Source organism: Drosophila ananassae (assembly GCF_017639315.1).
Source record: "Drosophila ananassae strain 14024-0371.13 chromosome 4 unlocalized genomic scaffold, ASM1763931v2 tig00000054, whole genome shotgun sequence".
Taxonomy (NCBI): domain Eukaryota; kingdom Metazoa; phylum Arthropoda; class Insecta; order Diptera; family Drosophilidae; genus Drosophila; species Drosophila ananassae.
This window is the reverse complement of record NW_025319037.1, coordinates 2,466,535-2,486,292: the sequence shown is the minus strand read 5'-3', so window position 1 is coordinate 2,486,292 and position 19,758 is coordinate 2,466,535. Positions and strand designations below refer to the sequence as shown.

At 32.6% G+C, this 19,758-nt stretch overlaps 1 long non-coding RNA gene across 2 annotated transcripts in view; it reads right to left on the bottom strand.

Annotated features, from left to right (window-relative positions):
* Window positions 1–11,005: 11,005 nt before the first annotated feature.
* The window catches only part of LOC26514814, a 37,891-nt gene continuing 29,138 nt past the window's right edge, over window positions 11,006–19,758 (bottom strand). For both annotated transcript variants that reach the window (XR_006507827.1, XR_006507826.1), the window contains 16 exons: window positions 19,238–19,290; window positions 18,433–18,534; window positions 18,211–18,263; window positions 17,363–17,415; window positions 16,756–16,857; window positions 15,571–15,623; window positions 14,905–15,006; window positions 14,684–14,736; window positions 14,021–14,121; window positions 13,800–13,852; window positions 13,135–13,236; window positions 12,915–12,967; window positions 12,251–12,351; window positions 12,031–12,083; window positions 11,366–11,467; window positions 11,006–11,197 (listed from right to left, as the gene is read on the bottom strand). This is a non-coding gene — a long non-coding RNA (uncharacterized LOC26514814). The remainder of the gene's footprint in view (window positions 11,198–11,365; window positions 11,468–12,030; window positions 12,084–12,250; window positions 12,352–12,914; window positions 12,968–13,134; window positions 13,237–13,799; window positions 13,853–14,020; window positions 14,122–14,683; window positions 14,737–14,904; window positions 15,007–15,570; window positions 15,624–16,755; window positions 16,858–17,362; window positions 17,416–18,210; window positions 18,264–18,432; window positions 18,535–19,237; window positions 19,291–19,758) is intronic.

Sequence of the window (19,758 nt, the reverse complement as noted above, 5' to 3'; positions counted from 1 at the left end):
CACCCTGTCCGATTTTTACATGAACCACCCTTTTCGATTTCCACAAGTTGCCCTTCGGGTAATACTCCGGGAGACTCTCCGTTCCCTCGACCACAACCGACTGCGCCCTGAAGCAGAAAGGAAGTGTGGCATAAATTTTAAATTTAAATTGTTAAATTTTATTTTTATCTTTAAAATTGTTAAGGTTAAAAAAAATGTAAAAAAAAAGAAATAAAAAAACACATTACAAATAAAAAAAAAGTGCGTTGGATTTTTTCCTCTTGGTGCTTTATCATGACCTCCCGTAAACTACCGTAAAATTGTACTGTAAACTTCCAAAATGAAGTTTTGCAACATTGCCAACAGACCAAGCCAACTTCATTCGACTTTGAATATGCTGAATGTAATATGGTCAATACTGAAAAGATTGGAGGAGTGTATGGAGAAGTCTTTAGATATACCCCAAGTCATGGAAATCGCCATAATTTCAAAACAGAAGATGTGGTTTTAAAAATAATACCGATCGAGGGTTCCACTGAAATCAACGGAGAAATGCAAAAAACATTTAAACATATTTTGCCTGAAATAATTATTTAAAAAAAAATGAGCAGTCTTCGAAACGGAAAAAACAACATTACGAGTGGATTTTCAAATTTAAATTCAAATTTAAAGAAAGCACTTTCTTCTTCCCTGCCTACGGGACCTGAAATTGGCGCGAATATTGTTATACATACCACGAAGGCTTTAGCTCCCGCCCTCCCCTCTCTAACAGCTGATGTCATTATCAGTAATCTTAAACATACAAATGTGCCCATAGCTCATAATAAATTTAAATATTGAACTGCCGGAGCAATTTACCAAGATACATGAGGCTGCATAGTCCACGGTCCTGGCCAAACTGACTAAAATTGAAAAACAGATTATTAAATTGTCTGCCTTATTTAATAAAATAACTAGCATGTTTGAAATAAGGGAAGTGCTCTCTCCAGGAGCCCTTCGCCATTTCACTGGAAAGTCTCCCGGAACAAAAGTTGCCCTTCGGGTAATACTCCGGGAGACTCTCCGTTCCCTCGACCACAACCGACTGCGCCCTGAAGCAGAAAGGAAGTGTGGCATAAATTTTAAATTTAAATTGTTAAATTTTATTTTTATCTTTAAAATTGTTAAGGTTAAAAAAAATGTAAAAAAAAGAAATAAAAAAACACATTACAAATAAAAAAAAAGTGCGTTGGATTTTTTCCTCTTGGTGCTTTATCATGACCTCCCGTAAACTACTCCACGGTGCCTGTAATGGAAAAGGCAGCCGTAGTTATAATCACCCTTTATTGCGGCAACCTCCTGGAGACCCGACCCATCCGAAATGCTTGTCCTAAAAAACTAGCAGCTTGGAAGACTCAGATTGCTACTAGGATTCTGACGATATTAATTTCTATTTGAAATGGCAAAATTATGTATTTGTTCCTTAATGCCCTGACGTGGCTTTTGTTTATTTTTCCTTTATCATTAATCAATAAAATACTTGACATAATATTAAAAAAAAAAAATTTAAATAACAGCCTTGACGCCAATGACATCATTTATGCTTAAAACCACAAAAAGTTCAATTGGGCGGATCGGCTGCCCCTTATTTTTTGTTATATATTAATTGTTAAAGTAACACTTTTTAATTTATTTTTGTTTCGTTTTTATTTGTTTATAATTTGTATTAAATATTTCTTTTCTTATTAAATTAGTTAAAGTAGGCAAATTAACAAAATTCAAATTAAAAAGGGTTTTAAGAGCGTTGTGCACCATGCATCAGGGCTAGAGTTATGTGGAGAGTTTGGAAAGTCCCACAGATAATTACCCAAAGGGCACCTTTTGTTCTGGGAAATTTGCCAGTAAAATGGCGGCTCCTGAATTTTTTTTTTGTTATATATTAATTGTTAAAGTAACCTAACTTGATATAACTTTACTTAAGGGGGCAGGATGGTTTGAGACTTCAAAAAAATTTTTTTTTCAGAAATTTTTTATATAATAGAACATTATCTTAGGAATATCCTGTGAAAGTTTCATGTCGATCGGACTAAAACTTGCTGATACCGATTTTTTAGTTTCTTTCTATCCATATACTTTCAAAACTTTAGACGCGTTTTTCTCAAAACAACTTTTTCAAGACGGTGCGTAACGTAACTCAGAAAGTAATGTTCGGATCTAATTAAAATTTTTCACACATCTTTAATACAATAAATACTTGCGGATGAACGAACGCTTTTTTTTTTTAATTTTTTTGTACCATTTTTACGGGCAATAATGGGCGGATTTTTATGTAAAAGTGGTACCTCCGACTTTACAACGGCGCCAAAAATTCAAAATCGCAAATTTTTAAAAATGGTTTCGTTCATCCGCACAAGAAACTAATATTTTAAGTAAATCAATTCAATTTTTTATTTCCGATAACACTGTAAGGCCAGATTTTACGCACCGCAAGAGACCAATTTTTGAAAGTGATTCCGGACGACTGCCCGTCACGGGATAAATTATAATTATTTCTTAAAAATACAAATTCCTAGATACTCTCCAAATATAGCCATTAATCGTGTAAAAAAATTGAATTGATATATTTACTCAGACATTAAAAAAAAAAAAAAACTGCAAAAATCTGCTATTTTTCAGCCTCTGAAACCATCCTGCCCCCTTAAAATTAAATTAAAGATAAAAAAAAAAAAGTCGGATCGCGGCAGTTTAGAACGCGTCCGATCGGCTTGAGGAGCAGCAGCCGAATGGATAGAATGCTTGAGATGGCTATCGGTCATCGAGTTCGATTTTAACGTGAGTCACCCTGTCCGATTTTTACATGAACCACCCTTTTCGATTTCCACATGATTCACCCTGTCCAATAACAACATGAGTCACCCTGTCCGATAACAGCATAAATCCATAAAAATTACTGCAATTACAAAATAAAATATAATATGCGCCTTTTAATATTTGAGCGCAACAAGATTCGTATCCATAAAATGATCCAAGTTACAGTATAAAAATATGGCATTACAATTTTGAAACGGCGCTTTAAACTTTTGATATTTATGCAGTTGCAGCGCAGAAGGCTTAATAAATAAATTATACTAAATTTAATTGAAATATTTTTAAAATCTTATAGGTGGACAATTGGGCTAGTCGTTGGAAGATATTTATCAACCCGGTCAACAGCGCCGGGTTAACACACAACATTAAGGGGGCAGGATGGTTTCAAAGGCTGAAAAAAAGCACATTTTGGCGATTTTTTTTCTCATTTCTGAGTGAATGAAATGATCCAATTTTTTTACACGATAAATGGCTATATTTGTAGAGTATTTAAGAATATTTTTTATTAAGAAATAATTATTATTTATTCCGTGACGGCAGTCGGCCGGAGTCGCTTAAAAAAATTGGTCTCTTGCGGTGCGTAAAGTCTGGCCTTACAGTGTTATCTAAAATCAAAAAATTGAATTGATTTACTTAAAATATTTGTTTCTTGTGCGGATGAACGAAACCATTTTGAAAAATATGCAATTTTGGATTTTTGGCGCGGTTTCAAAGTCAAAAGTGTCATTTTTACATAAAAATCCGCCCATTTTTGCCCCTAAAAAAAGTAAAATTAAAAAAAAAAAAGCGTTCGTAAGTATTTATTAAAGATGTATTAAAGATAAAGTATTAAAGATGTGTACAAAATTTTATTAAGATCCGAGCATTACTTTTTGAGTTACGTTACGCACCGACTTGAAAAAGTTGTTTTGAGCAAAACGCGTCTAAAGTTTTAAATGCAATGGAAAGTATATGGAGAGAAAAAAACTAGAAAATCGGTATCTCAGCAGGTTTAAGTCCGATCGACATGAAACTTTCACAGGATATTCCTAAGATAATGTTCTATTATATAAAACATTTCTGAAAAAAATTTTTTTTTGAAGTCTCAAACCATCCTGCCCCCTTAAAAAGGATTACTGGTTGTTAGAGGTAATAAAAAAAGCCTTGCGATCCAGTTGTGGGAAACATCCTAAACAAGGTTGCAGGCTCCCACAAAAGAAGACTCTCCTGACATCCGAATCCCATGGCTAAAAAACTAGGCACAACATTTAAAGGCTTAGAGTAAAACATTAAGACATGTTTGCAGCAGCAGCGCAGGATAATTTAATAATATTTACATTTAAATTTAAACAGTAATTATTAGTATAGTAAAAGAAAGCTTAGAAAAATTGTTACTGCAGTATAATGACTTAAAAGAATAAAAAAAAAATAAAAAATTTTTGCCATTTTAAATTTTTAATTGTTTTTACACTTTTCAAACCCATAACTACTAAATTTTTAAATCCGATCGGAAAAAAATTATACTATTTGGAATCATAGCTTTAAGTAGCTTCATAGCTTGTTTAAAACTTTCTATATATAATCCTAAACTTTTTTTTTTCAAAAATTATCCAATGGGTCCTACAAATTTTTAATTATTTCCCGGAACGATGTTCACATTTCCGCCAATCAGATTAATATAAGCGGTTCCTATTTTGTGCCCCCCATTCGACCAAAAACAATTGGAAGAGATTTATCGGTTGGACTCCCTCAAATGTATGTGTAGTCTATATCTATATCTGAGCCAAGCCCGGGAAAAATTGGTTTTATTTGAGAAAGTTGTTGTATTGCCAGTAGCAGTAGTCGGAATATCATTTAAAGCTACAAGTTGTGCATCTATACTTTCCTTTTTATTGGCCAATTTCCATCCGATTATTGCGCGAAAAACTTTAAACAATTCTTAGATTGATTTTTCAATTTTCTGCAATAAAATCTATCAACAAAATATATTTGAGATTTTTTTGTTAATTGCCAGTGGATTTCCAACAAAAATAGTGAAAAATGCATGGAAGGATATTTTGGGCTCCTGCGATGGCTATATCTTGGCCAATTTTTGAACGATTCTTGAGCGGAATAACTTAAGGGGTTAAATGAGTTTACTCGTCCAAAAACAGGCTATTTTTATTATTTTTTTTTTATATAAAGAATGAACAATTTTTTTTACAACTTTTAAGTTTCTTAAAAATACATATTTAAAGAAGAATTTCTGCAATTTAAAAAAAAAAAATATTAAACAGTCAGCCATTGGGACGTCATTTCTGGTGACCCCTTGGAAAAAATGTGTTTTCGCGTTGACAGCACAATTCCTGAGAGAATCATCTGAAATAAAAAGACCAAATATTTTCTTTTAGCACAGACCTAAAACTAGAAACTGAACGAAAGAAATAAAAAGAAGTGAAAATTGGATTTGAAGGAGATCTTTTTGCAAAAAAATTAAAATTGTGGTGAAATTTGTTTAACATTTTTTTTTAAACAGTTTTTATCAAGGAAAAAAATCCTTCGTTCAAATTCTAGAAAATCGTATCTCGAAGACCTGTGCAAAATTTGGTCAAAATCGGTTGAGTAGTTTTTGAGAAACCTTGTAACCGTAACGAACCAATTTTAATTTCTTTTATTTTTCTGGCATAATGTTGATTATAAAAATACTTAACATAATAATATTTCACGAAATCTGTAGAATTTATTGTCGATTAAACCTAAAAAACATAAAAAAGGGTTGGTCAAAAAAATAAGTACAGCAATTCTTCAAAGCCTCTAACTTAAAAATAAAAAACATTTTCTCAATTTTTTTCGTTTTATAGTATTCTTATGCTAATACCCAGTATATCCCCCCTTTTTTTTAAAACTTTTGTTAACCGTTTCGGCATGCTGGGCATTTAATTTACGGCACGTCTCCAAAGGACTTTCGTACCTTGTCTTTGCTGCCATTCTTCTGTATTTTAAAATGTGTTTGTGCCAATCCGACGATTAAGCTCTCCCCATAGGTTTTCTATTGGTTTTAAGTCTGCAGTTTGACTTTCGGTGAACTAAGCCTTGACCAGCTTTGATGTGTGTTTTGGGTCGTTGTCCTGTAGAAAGACCCATCTCAAGGGCATGTCTTCCTCAGCATTATGTCAGACAATATATTTTTATACCCCAATTGGATCATAGTATCGGTAATCCGGTAAATCGGGACGACTCCATGCCAAGAAAAACAGTCCCAAATCATAATGTTTCCGCTTCCATGTTTAACGGTCTACTTCGAGTATCGGGCGTCGAATTCTTTGCCTTTGGGTCGTGGTACATTCTTTCTGGAGTCGTTACCAAATAGATTTTTTTTTGTTTTGTCGCTCCATAGGACATTATTCCACTTTTTGGAACCCTCTGTTCCAGATCATGCCAAATGGGCTAACTGTTTCCTAATCTTTAAATTATTCCCTCGTAGGAGAGGAACTTTTCTGGCTATGCGTCCTTGTAAGCAAGCATTAGTAAGTCTTCGACGAACTGATCTAGACGATATTTCATGGTCAATATGAGCAACAATGGATGAGCAGCAAAAATTTAGGATTCGGGTGTCGGTCGTTTGACAGGATTTCTTCTTCCGACCTCGAGTTTCGAATTGAACCTTGAATTTTAGAGCATTCTGGACCAAACATAATGACTGCCCAAGTCTTTTAGCGATTTCCCGAATATTTTATCCTTCCTTTTGCAGAATTAAAGCAATTTTTATTTTTTCTGTAGTACAACTCTTTTTTTTGCCCAACTATAGAATTTTTTTTTCCTGGGATATACTTAAATATGCTAGGAAATAATAAAAACCAACATATCTTAACTCGAATCTAGCTTTAATCCTTTAAAATTTATAAAATACACAGGTGTACTTATTATTTTGACCAGACCAAAATCGCCCAGACCAAAATCCCCCAGCAGAAAATTAAGCTTATTATTGAATACACGAGGTTCCCATATTTCATTCTTGTTTTAGAAATTGTGTAACATTGTAACTTATCAATATAAAAAAATTGGCGGGTGTGCAATGCATAAAAATCGAGTTATATCGAAACAAATAAACACTATATCTGTGTACTTATTATTTTGACCAGCTGTGTATGTATAAAATATCTTATGTACAAAATTTCATAAGGATCGGCCGACTATATCCTATAGCTGTCATAGAACGATCGGAATCGGCATAACTTCGATGTTTTTTAAGTTAGAAAGATGGGACTTGGTACAGATTCCTCTTTGGGCAAAATAATTCAATATTCCAAATTTCATAAGGATCGGCCGACTATATACGATCCGCTATATATCTAATAACATAAGATGCGTGGCGCCACCTAGCGGACTGCGACTCGACTGCAAGGGTATATCAACTTCGGCTCCGCCCGAAGTGAGCTTTCCTTTCTTGTTATAAATTCATTATTTTCCTTAAGGCATGCGACTTATCCTCATGTAAAATTTTACTTTTCGAACCCCGAACTGAAAAAATTGTATATTTTGTGATAATATACAACATATGAGTACTCATCACAGAATAATGGACTTAAAAAAATGTTGTAGCCTTAGGACTCAGAGAGATTTTCGTGCTTGCACTCATTGCCAAAAAAAACAAGAAAGGAAACCTAACTTCGGGCGAAGCCGAAGTTGATATACCCTTGCAGTTAGGTAGCAGCTTATATTATTAAATATACATCGGATCATATGAAGATGACCGATTATTATGAGAACTTTACCATCAAATCAATTTTCTAATAAAAACGTTTAAAACTGCCTCATGCATCTTTAAAATAACAGGGTTACGACATTACTGATAGTTCTGTTACATGACAGTTATAGGATGTATTCGGTTGATCCTTATGAAAGCTGTTTAGGAAAATGCTGTTTAGTTATATAAAATAACAGATGAACATTTTTTTTATTTTTTATTCACGTGCCAATAAGAATATTTTTGTGTTATCCGCTCCACAATTTCTATTTCTTCGAATTTTTCTTTTACATAAAACATAATAATTTTTTTCTGAAATCGAACATGAGCTAATATTTCAGATTAACAAAAGGCGATGGTTCATTAACTGGATATATTTGCAATGCATATGGGTAATTCTCTAATGTCAGTAGGGAGTAAACAGGCGATCGGCTAATTTCTTGCACGCGTGAGTGTGTGCGTGTGATATCCTATACACATAACCAAACAAAAATACATTTATATATATTCCCATGCCAGCAGGCATCTCCTGTCCTTTCTTCAGGCCTTGCCATAAATTTTCCACCTGAGTGTAACTGATAAAAAAGGGCCGCATCAGGTCGATCGTTGTTCCGAGGTTTTTTGTTGACCCTTCAGGTTTAACGGAATTTCACTTTCTTATGACAATTTTTTCCTTTTGATACTTGTTTCAACCCTTGTACAATTTTATATTAGAAATTAAATTTCTTCGTATAACTCAAAAAATAATTTTTAAATATTTCAATGGTCTTGGATTGAAAAATCATTTAAAATGATATGCAATAACATATTGTTTTAGTTTTCCTTATGTTGCACAAATGATCATAGTGATTTGGTTGGATATATTTTTCTTAATCAATTTCATTTATTTTTTCACACACCTAATTTGTCTCATAGGTTGCCCAAGTGACCAAATGATCATGGTGAATTGGGTGAATATATTTTTTCCTAATCAAATTTATTTAGTTTTTCACAAACCTAATTTGTGTCACAGGTGGCGCAAATGATCAATTGAATTAGTAGGGACCCAGTCGGACTTTTCGGTGCTAGCAGCGTTTCGGTGCATTCCGGCAGGCATCTTTCGTACCTTGTTCTCACCCACCCCGAGTTGAGAGAGGGAATTTGTTCTCTCAACATAGATTTCGCTCTCAAAAAACTGGACTTAGAAAATTTTCGTCTCGCTTGGGACTTAGAAAAATTTATGCGTGGGACTTTTAACTTAGAAAAAATTATTTCATGAACAATTCAACGTATATTATTTAAGTTTACCAATTTATGTTCTATAATAATTTTATTGAAGTGCAAAATTTAAACATAGCTCAATATTTAATGAAAAATATTATTCATATAAGGAATTTATTTTTTACTTTAACTGAGGGCAGCAAAAAAATAATCCCGCGTAATTAGTGTGCGTTTTATGCAGCGTTTTTATGCTAAATCAACCCAAATCGAAACGGTCACATAGTGTTGTTCATAGTGAGTCGCATTGGTTTATTATTGTGAAATGGTAAGTTTACTGCACCGTTCATTCAATTATTTATATTTTATTGTGTTGATAATGATGAATAAACGTTATTTCATTAAACAAATATTTTCAGTTCTGGCTGTACTAGAAATTTGGACGTCTCAATATCTTTATTTGTAAGAATCTTATTTGTTTTTATTATTTATTTATTTTTAGCTTTTTTTTATTTCTTTTTTTTATCTTTTCAGTTTTATGTATTAAGATTAATAAATAATAAATATAATTAATAATAAATAAATATGACAAACAACTCACTTCGAATTTAGTAAAAATCAATGGGCATGGTTGGGGAAAAACAAAAACAAAAACCAAAAGCAAAGCAAAAAGCAAGGGAAATTTTTTTCAACCAGAAAATCCCTGGGTGAGATTTCGCGCCGATCTCCCCTAGCCGGTAAGCTTGCGGGTAGGGGAGAACAACCTTCTTTTTCCGATCGCCAAGCATATTGATACTCGCTCCGCTGGGTGAGAAAAGCGGCCACGCCAATGTAAATCGGAATGATGGTTTTCCGCAGATGGGAGTGCGCCGCGCACTCCTATTTCCTACCGCGGGATGCGCGTTTGGCGAGCGCCAGGCACGACTGGGTTGCCTAAGTCCCCAGTCGTGCCTGGCGCTCGCTGGGTTGCCTAAGTCCCCAGTCGTGCCTGGCGCTCGCCAAACGCGCATCCCGCGGTAGGAAATAGGAGTGCGCGGCGCACTCCCATCTGCGGAAAACCATCATTCCGATTTACATTGGCGTGGCCGCTTTTCTCACCCAGCGGAGCGAGTATCAATATGCTTGGCGATCGGAAAAAGAAGGTTGTTCTCCCCTACCCGCAAGCTTACCGGCTAGGGGAGATCGGCGCGAAATCTCACCCAGGGATTTTCTGGTTGAAAAAAATTTCCCTTGCTTTTTGCTTTGCTTTTGGTTTTTGTTTTTGTTTTTCCCAACCATGCCCATTGATTTTTACTAAATTCGAAATGCGTTGTTTGTCATATTTTTTTATTTTTTAATTATATTTATTATTTATTAATCTTAATACATAAAACTGAAAAGATAAAAAAAAGAAATAAAAAAAAGCTAAAAATAAATAAATAATAAAAACAAATAAGATTCTTACAAATAAAGATATTGAGACGTCCAAATTTCTAGTACAGCCAGAACTGAAAATATTTGTTTAATAAAATAACGTTTATTCATCATTATCAACACAATAAAATAGGAATAATTGAATGAACAGAGCAGTAAACTTACCATTTCACAATAATAAACCAATGCGACGGACTACGAACAACCCTATGTGACCGTTTCGATTTGGGTTGATTTAGCATAAAAACGCTGCACAAAACGCACACTAATTACGCGGGATTATTTTTTTGCTGCCCTCAGTTAATGTAAAAAAAATATTCCTTATATAAATAATCATCATTTCATTAAATATTGAGCTATGTTTAAATTTTGTACTTCAATAAAATTATTATAGAACATAAATTGGTAAACTTAAATAATATACGTTGAATTGTTCATGAAATAATTTTTTCTAAGTTAAAAGTCCCACGCATAAATTTTTCTAAGTCCCAAGCGAGACGAAAATTTTCTAAGTCCAGTTTTTTGAGAGCAAAATCTATGTTGAGAGAACAAATTTCCTCTCTCAACTCGGGGTGGGTGAGAACAAGGTACGAAAGATGCCTGCCAGAATGCACCGAAACGCTGCTAGCACCGAAAAGTCCGACTGGGATGTCGCTATGTTTCTTTTCTGGTATTTGGTGCCTTATGTTTCCTAATTACACTGTATTGCTATTTAGCATGAATTGTTTTTAATCTATTCTGAAAGTTTCTTTCTGCCAAGGACATAAAATATAGAAATACCGAGAGTTAATTAATCCCGATAAAATATGAAACTTGGAAAATATTCCACAAATTTTAATAAAACTTTGTTATATTTATTATTGCTTTATTTATTGAGGTAAAATCGAGCCGTATATTAACTAAAAAGTCGTTCTAGTGGACTAAAATACACTTGAAACAGATCCAATATCGAAAATAAATAACCATGTTACCTTGCTTAATTTAAATTTGTTAACTTATGCACCTGAAAGTTCCTCAAGCAGTGTCCGCTGTTAAATTCTTTGCCCATTTCAAAACCTGTTTAAATTAAAAAAAAATATGTAATAAAAATATTTAAAAACAATCAGGAGTAACATTTTCTGATTCAGTTACCATGGTGTAAATATTCATCAATATTTTTCAAGAGTAGCAAATTATTTTGCATCATGATTAGTTTTTTATACAAAAATTTGAACAGATACAAACCTAAATAACAAATCGTATTTTGAATCTAGAATTGCGTGTGCGAAAGTGGTGCTTCGACTGATTGAATGTGTGTGGCAAAATGATAATCCCATCAACTGCGTTCTGTAAGAAAAATACAAAACGCTATTAAAAAAGTTTACACCAAATCGAAAACATTTTATATAAGTTTAGGTTCAGAGAATTCCTTTGCGTTGGTTCGGAAGTTTTCTTCACTTAAGATCAAAGCGAGCTGGGTAAATATTTCATCATTCATTGGATGTTATTTTATTTTCGATTTAGGGGTGTCTTTTATGGAGGTTGTTACGCTTAATATGTCGCTATGTTTCTTTTCTGGTATTTGGTGCCTTATGTTTCCTAATTACACTGTATTGCTATTTAGCATGTATTGTTTTTAATCTATTCTGAAAGTTTCTTTCTGCCAAGGACATAAAATATAGAAATACCGAGAGTTAATTAATCCCGATAAAATATGACACTTGGAAAATATTCCACAAATTTTAATAAACTTTGTTATATTAATTATTGGTTTATTTATTGAGGTAAAATCGAGCCGTATATTAACTAAAAAGTCGTTCTAGTGGACTAAAATACACTTTAAACAAATCCAATATCGAAAATAAATAACCATGTTACCTTGCTTAATTTAAATTTGTTAACTTATGTACCTGAAAGTTCCTCAAGCAGTGTGCGCAGTTAAATTCTTTACGCGTTTCAAAACCTGTTTAAATAAAAAAAAATTTGTAATAAAAATATTTCAAAACAATCAGGAGTAACATTTTGTGATTCAGTTACTATGGTGTAAATATTCATCAATATTTTTCAAGAGTAGCAAATAATTTTGCATCATGATTGGTATCTTATACTAAAATTTGAACAGATACAAACCTAAATAACAAATCGTATTTTGAATCTAGAATTGCGTGTGCGAAAGCGACGCTTCGACTGATTGAATGAAGGGGCAAAATGATAATTCCATCCACTGCGTTCTGTAAGAGAAATACATAACGCTATTAAAAAAGTTTACACCAAATCGAAAACATTTTATATTAGTTTGGGTTCAGAGACTTCTTTTGCGTTGGTTCGGAAGTTTTCTTCACTTAAGATCAAAGCGAGCTGGGTAAATATTTCATCATTCATTGGATGTTATTTTATTTTCGATTTAGGGGTGTCTTTTATGGAGGTTGTTACGCTTAATATGTCGCTATGTTTCTTTTCTGGTATTTGGTGCCTTATGTTTCCTAATTACACTGTATTGCTATTTAGCATGTATTGTTTTTAATCTATTCTGAAAGTTTCTTTCTGCCAAGGACATAAAATATAGAAATACCGAGAGTTAATTAATCCCGATAAAATATGACACTTGGAAAATATTCCACAAATTTTAATAAACTTTGTTATATTAATTATTGGTTTATTTATTGAGGTAAAATCGAGCCGTATATTAACTAAAAAGTCGTTGTAGTGGACTAAAATACACTTTAAACAAATCCAATATCGAAAATAAATAACCATGTTACCTTGCTTAATTTAAATTTGTTAACTTATGTACCTGAAAGTTCCTCAAGCAGTGTGCGCAGTTAAATTCTTTACGCGTTTCAAAACCTGTTTAAATAAAAAAAAATTTGTAATAAAAATATTTCAAAACAATCAGGAGTAACATTTTGTGATTCAGTTACTATGGTGTAAATATTCATCAATATTTTTCAAGAGTAGCAAATAATTTTGCATCATGATTGGTATCTTATACTAAAATTTGAACAGATACAAACCTAAATAACAAATCGTATTTTGAATCTAGAATTGCGTGTGCGAAAGTGGTGCTTCGACTGATTGAATGTGTGTGGCAAAATGATAATCCCATCAACTGCGTTCTGTAAGAAAAATACAAAACGCTATTAAAAAAGTTTACACCAAATCGAAAACATTTTATATAAGTTTAGGTTCAGAGAATTCCTTTGCGTTGGTTCGGAAGTTTTCTTCACTTAAGATCAAAGCGAGCTGGGTAAATATTTCATCATTCATTGGATGTTATTTTATTTTCGATTTAGGGGTGTCTTTTATGGAGGTTGTTACGCTTAATATGTCGCTATGTTTCTTTTCTGGTATTTGGTGCCTTATGTTTCCTAATTACACTGTATTGCTATTTAGCATGTATTGTTTTTAATCTATTCTGAAAGTTTCTTTCTGCCAAGGACATAAAATATAGAAATACCGAGAGTTAATTAATCCCGATAAAATATGACACTTGGAAAATATTCCACAAATTTTAATAAACTTTGTTATATTTATTATTGGTTTATTTATTGAGGTAAAATCGAGCCGTATATTAACTAAAAAGTCGTTCTAGTGGACAAAAATACACTTTAAACAAATCCAATATCGAAAATAAATAACCATGTTACCTTGCTTAATTTAAATTTGTTAACTTATGTACCTGAAAGTTCCTCAAGCAGTGTGCGCAGTTAAATTCTTTACGCGTTTCAAAACCTGTTTAAATAAAAAAAAAATTTGTAATAAAAATATTTCAAAACAATCAGGAGTAACATTTTGTGATTCAGTTACTATGGTGTAAATATTCATCAATATTTTTCAAGAGTAGCAAATAATTTTGCATCATGATTGGTATCTTATACTAAAATTTGAACAGATACAAACCTAAATAACAAATCGTATTTTGAATCTAGAATTGCGTGTGCGAAAGCGACGCTTCGACTGATTGAATGAAGGGGCAAAATGATAATTCCATCCACTGCGTTCTGTAAGAGAAATACATAACGCTATTAAAAAAGTTTACACCAAATCGAAAACATTTTATATTAGTTTGGGTTCAGAGACTTCTTTTGCGTTGGTTCGGAAGTTTTCTTCACTTAAGATCAAAGCGAGCTGGGTAAATATTTCATCATTCATTGGATGTTATTTTATTTTCGATTTAGGGGTGTCTTTTATGGAGGTTGTTACGCTTAATATGTCGCTATGTTCTTTTCTGGTATTTGGTGCCTTATGTTTCCTAATTACACTGTATTGCTATTTAGCATGTATTGTTTTTAATCTATTCTGAAAGTTTCTTTCTGCCAAGGACATAAAATATAGAAATACCGAGAGTTAATTAATCCCGATAAAATATGACACTTGGAAAATATTCCACAAATTTTAATAAACTTTGTTATATTTATTATTGGTTTATTTATTGAGGTAAAATCGAGCCGTATATTAACTAAAAAGTCGTTCTAGTGGACAAAAATACACTTTAAACAAATCCAATATCGAAAATAAATAACCATGTTACCTTGCTTAATTTAAATTTGTTAACTTATGTACCTGAAAGTTCCTCAAGCAGTGTCCGCTGTTAAATTCTTTGCACATTTCAAAACCTGTTTAAATTAAAAAAAAATATGTAATAAAAATATTTAAAAACAATCAGGAGTAACATTTTCTGATTCAGTTACCATGGTGTAAATATTCATCAATATTTTTCAAGAGTAGCAAATTATTTTGCATCATGATTAGTTTTTTATACAAAAATTTGAACAGATACAAACCTAAATAACAAATCGTATTTTGAATCTAGAATTGCGTGTGCGAAAGTGGTGCTTCGACTGATTGAATGTGTGTGGCAAAATGATAATCCCATCAACTGCGTTCTGTAAGAAAAATACAAAACGCTATTAAAAAAGTTTACACCAAATCGAAAATATTTTATATAAGTTTAGGTTCAGAGAATTCCTTTGCGTTGGTTCGGAAGTTTTCTTCACTTAAGATCAAAGCGAGCTGGGTAAATATTTCATCATTCATTGGATGTTATTTTATTTTCGATTTAGGGGTGTCTTTTATGGAGGTTGTTACGCTTAATATGTCGCTATGTTTCTTTTCTGGTATTTGGTGCCTTATGTTTCCTAATTACACTGTATTGCTATTTAGCATGAATTGTTTTTAATCTATTCTGAAAGTTTCTTTCTGCCAAGGACATAAAATATAGAAATACCGAGAGTTAATTAATCCCGATAAAATATGAAACTTGGAAAATATTCCACAAATTTTAATAAAACTTTGTTATATTTATTATTGCTTTATTTATTGAGGTAAAATCGAGCCGTATATTAACTAAAAAGTCGTTCTAGTGGACTAAAATACACTTGAAACAGATCCAATATCGAAAATAAATAACCATGTTACCTTGCTTAATTTAAATTTGTTAACTTATGTACCTGAAAGTTCCTCAAGCAGTGTCCGCTGTTAAATTCTTTGCACATTTCAAAACCTGTTTAAATGAAAAAAAAAATATGTAATAAAAATAATTAAAAACAAGAAAGGAAAGCTAACTTCGGGCGGAGCCGAAGTTTATATACCCTTGCAGTTGTGTCGCAGTCCGCTAGGTGGCGCCACGCATCTTATATTATTAGATATATAGCGGATCGTATATAGTTGGCCGATCCTTATGAAACTTGGCAAATCGAATTATTTTGCCAAAAGAGGAATCCATTGAAACTCCCATCCTTCTAACTTGAAAAACAACGAAGTTATAGCATTTCCGATCAATCAGTTATATGACAGCTATAGGATATAGACGGCCGATCCTGATGACATTTAGCAGATCATATAAGTTGGCCCAAATTAGAATGCACAGAAAGTCCCATCCTTCTAACTTGAAAAACAACGAAGTTATAGCATTTCCGATCAATCAGTTATATGGCAGCTATAGGATATAGTTTGCCGATCCTTATGAAATTCGACAAATCAGATTGTTTTTCCCAAAATAGAATCTCTATTAAATCCCATTTTTCTAACTTAAAAAACACCAAAGTTATGCCAATTTCGATCGTTCTATGACAGCTATAGGATATAGTCGGCCGATCCTTATGAAATTTTGTACATAAGATATTTTGGTCAAATATAACATGTGTAGAAACTCCCAACCCTCTAACTTAAAAAACACCAAAGTTATGGCATTTCCGATCAATCAGTTATATGGCAGCTATAGGATATAGTCGACCGATCCCGGCCGTTCCGACTTATATACTGCCTGCAAAGGAAAGAAGGGTGTGTGCAAAGTTTCAACTCGATAGCTTTAAAACTGAGAGACTAGTTTGCGTAGAAACAGACAGACGGACAGACGGACCGACGGACAGACGGACAGACGGACATGCTCATATCGACTCAGGAGGTGATCCTGATCAAGAATATATATACTTTATAGGGTCGGAGATGTCTCCTTCACTGCGTTGCACACTTTTGACCAAAATTATAATACCCTCTGCAAGGGTATAACAATCAGGAGTAACATTTTCTGATTCAGTTACCATGGTGTAAATATACATCAATATTTTTCAAGAGTAGCAAATAATTTTACATCATGATTAGTTTTTTATACAAAAATTTGAACAGATACAAACCTAAATAACAAATCGTATTTTGAATCTAGAATTGCGTGTGCGAAAGTGGTGCTTCGACTGATTGAATGTGTGTGGCAAAATGATAATCCCATCAACTGCGTTCTGTAAGAAAAATACAAAACGCTATTAAAAAAGTTTACACCAAATCGAAAACATTTTATATAAGTTTAGGTTCAGAGAATTCCTTTGCGTTGGTTCGGAAGTTTTCTTCACTTAAGATCAAAGCGAGCTGGGTAAATATTTCATCATTCATTGGATGTTATTTTATTTTCGATTTAGGGGTGTCTTTTATGGAGGTTGTTACGCTTAATATGTCGCTATGTTTCTTTTCTGGTATTTGGTGCCTTATGTTTCCTAATTACACTGTATTGCTATTTAGCATGAATTGTTTTTAATCTATTCTGAAAGTTTCTTTCTGCCAAGGACATAAAATATAGAAATACCGAGAGTTAATTAATCCCGATAAAATATGACACTTGGAAAATATTCCACAAATTTTAATAAAACTTTGTTATATTTATTATTGCTTTATTTATTGAGGTAAAATCGAGCCGTATATTAACTAAAAAGTCGTTCTAGTGGACTAAAAATTTGTTAAATTATGTACCTCAAAGTTCCTCAAGCAGTGTCCGCTGTTAAATTCTTTTCACATTTCAAAACCTGTTTAAATGAAAAAAAAAATATGTAATAAAAATATTTAAAAACAAGAAAGGAAAGCTAACTTCGGGCGGAGCCGAAGTTGATATACCCTTGCAGTTCAGTCGCAGTCCGCTAGGTGGCGCCACCCATCTTATTTTATTAGATATATAGCGGATCGTTTATAGTCGGCCGATCCTTCTGAAAATTGGCAGATCAGATTGTATTCCCCAAAATAGAATCTGTACCAAATCCCATCTTTCTAATTTAAAAAACACCAAAGTTATGCCAATTCCGATCGTTCTATGATAGCTATAGGATATAGTCGACCGATCCTTATGAAATTTTGTACATAAGATATTTTGGTCAAATATAACATGTGTGGAAAGTCCCAACCCTCTAACTTAAAAAACACATCAAAGTTATGGCATTTCCGATCATTCAGTTATATGGCAGCTATAGGAAGTTGACCTTATGTTTCCTAATTCCTTTGGTGCCTTATGTTTCCTAATTACACTGTATTGCTATTTAGCATGAATTGTTTTTAATCTATTCTGAAAGTTTCTTTCTGCCAAGGACATAAAATATAGAAATACCGAGAGTTAATTAATCCCGATAAAATATGAAACTTGGAAAATATTCCACAAATTTTAATAAAACTTTGTTATATTTATTATTGCTTTATTTATTGAGGTAAAATCGAGCCGTATATTAACTAAAAAGTCGTTCTAGTGGACTAAAATACACTTGAAACAGATCCAATATCGAAAATAAATAACCATGTTACCTTGCTTAATTTAAATTTGTTAACTTATGTACCTGAAAGTTCCTCAAGCAGTGTCCGCTGTTAAATTCTTTGCACATTTCAAAACCTGTTTAAATTAAAAAAAAAATATGTAATAAAAATATTTAAAAACAATCAGGAGTAACATTTTCTGATTCAGTTACCATGGTGTAAATATTCATCAATATTTTTCAAGAGTAGCAAATTATTTTGCATCATGATTAGTTTTTTATACAAAAATTTGAACAGATACAAACCTAAATAACAAATCGTATTTTGAATCTAGAATTGCGTGTGCGAAAGTGGTGCTTCGACTGATTGAATGTGTGTGGCAAAATGATAATCCCATCAACTGCGTTCTGTAAGAAAAATACAAAACGCTATTAAAAAAGTTTACACCAAATCGAAAACATTTTATATAAGTTTAGGTTCAGAGAATTCCTTTGCGTTGGTTCGGAAGTTTTCTTCACTTAAGATCAAAGCGAGCTGGGTAAATATTTCATCATTCATTGGATGTTATTTTATTTTCGATTTAGGGGTGTCTTTTATGGAGGTTGTTACGCTTAATATGTCGCTATGTTTCTTTTCTGGTATTTGGTGCCTGAAATTTCCAAATTATACTGTATTGCTATTTAGCATGTATTGTTTTTAATCTATTCTGAAAGTTTCTTTCTGCCAAGGACATAAAATATAGAAATACCGAGAGTTAATTAATCCCGATAAAATATGACACTTGGAAAATATTTCACAAATTTTTATAAAACTTTGTTATATTTATTATTAGTTTATTTATTGAGGAATTATGTTTCCTAATTACACTGTATTGCTATTTAGCATGAATTGTTTTTAATCTATTCTGAAAGTTTCTTTCTGCCAAGTACATAAAATATAGAAATACCGAGAGTTAATTAATCCCGATAAAATATGACACTTGGAAAATATTCCACAAATTTTAATAAAACTTTGTTATATTTATTATTGCTTTATTTATTGAGGCAAAATCGAGCCGTATATTAACTAAAAAGTCGTTCTAGTGGACTAAAAATTTGTTAAATTATGTACCTCAAAGTTCCTCAAGCAGCGTCCGCTGTTAAATTCTTTTCACATTTCAAAACCTGTTTAAATGAAAAAAAAAATATGTAATAAAAATATTTAAAAACAAGAAAGGAAAGCTAACTTCGGGCGGAGCCGAAGTTGATATACCCTTGCAGTTCAGTCGCAGTCCGCTAGGTGGCGCCACCCATCTTATTTTATTAGATATATAGCGGATCGTTTATAGTCGGCCGATCCTTCTGAAAATTGGCAGATCAGATTGTATTCCCCAAAATAGAATCTGTACCAAATCCCATCTTTCTAACTTAAAAAACACCAAAGTTATGCCAATTCCGATCGTTCTATGATAGCTATAGGATATAGTCGACCGATCCTTATGAAATTTTGTACATAAGATATTTTGGTCAAATATAACATGTGTGGAAAGTCCCAACCCTCTAACTTAAAAAACACATCAAAGTTATGGCATTTCCGATCATTCAGTTATATGGCAGCTATAGGAAGTTGACCTTATGTTTCCTAATTCCTTT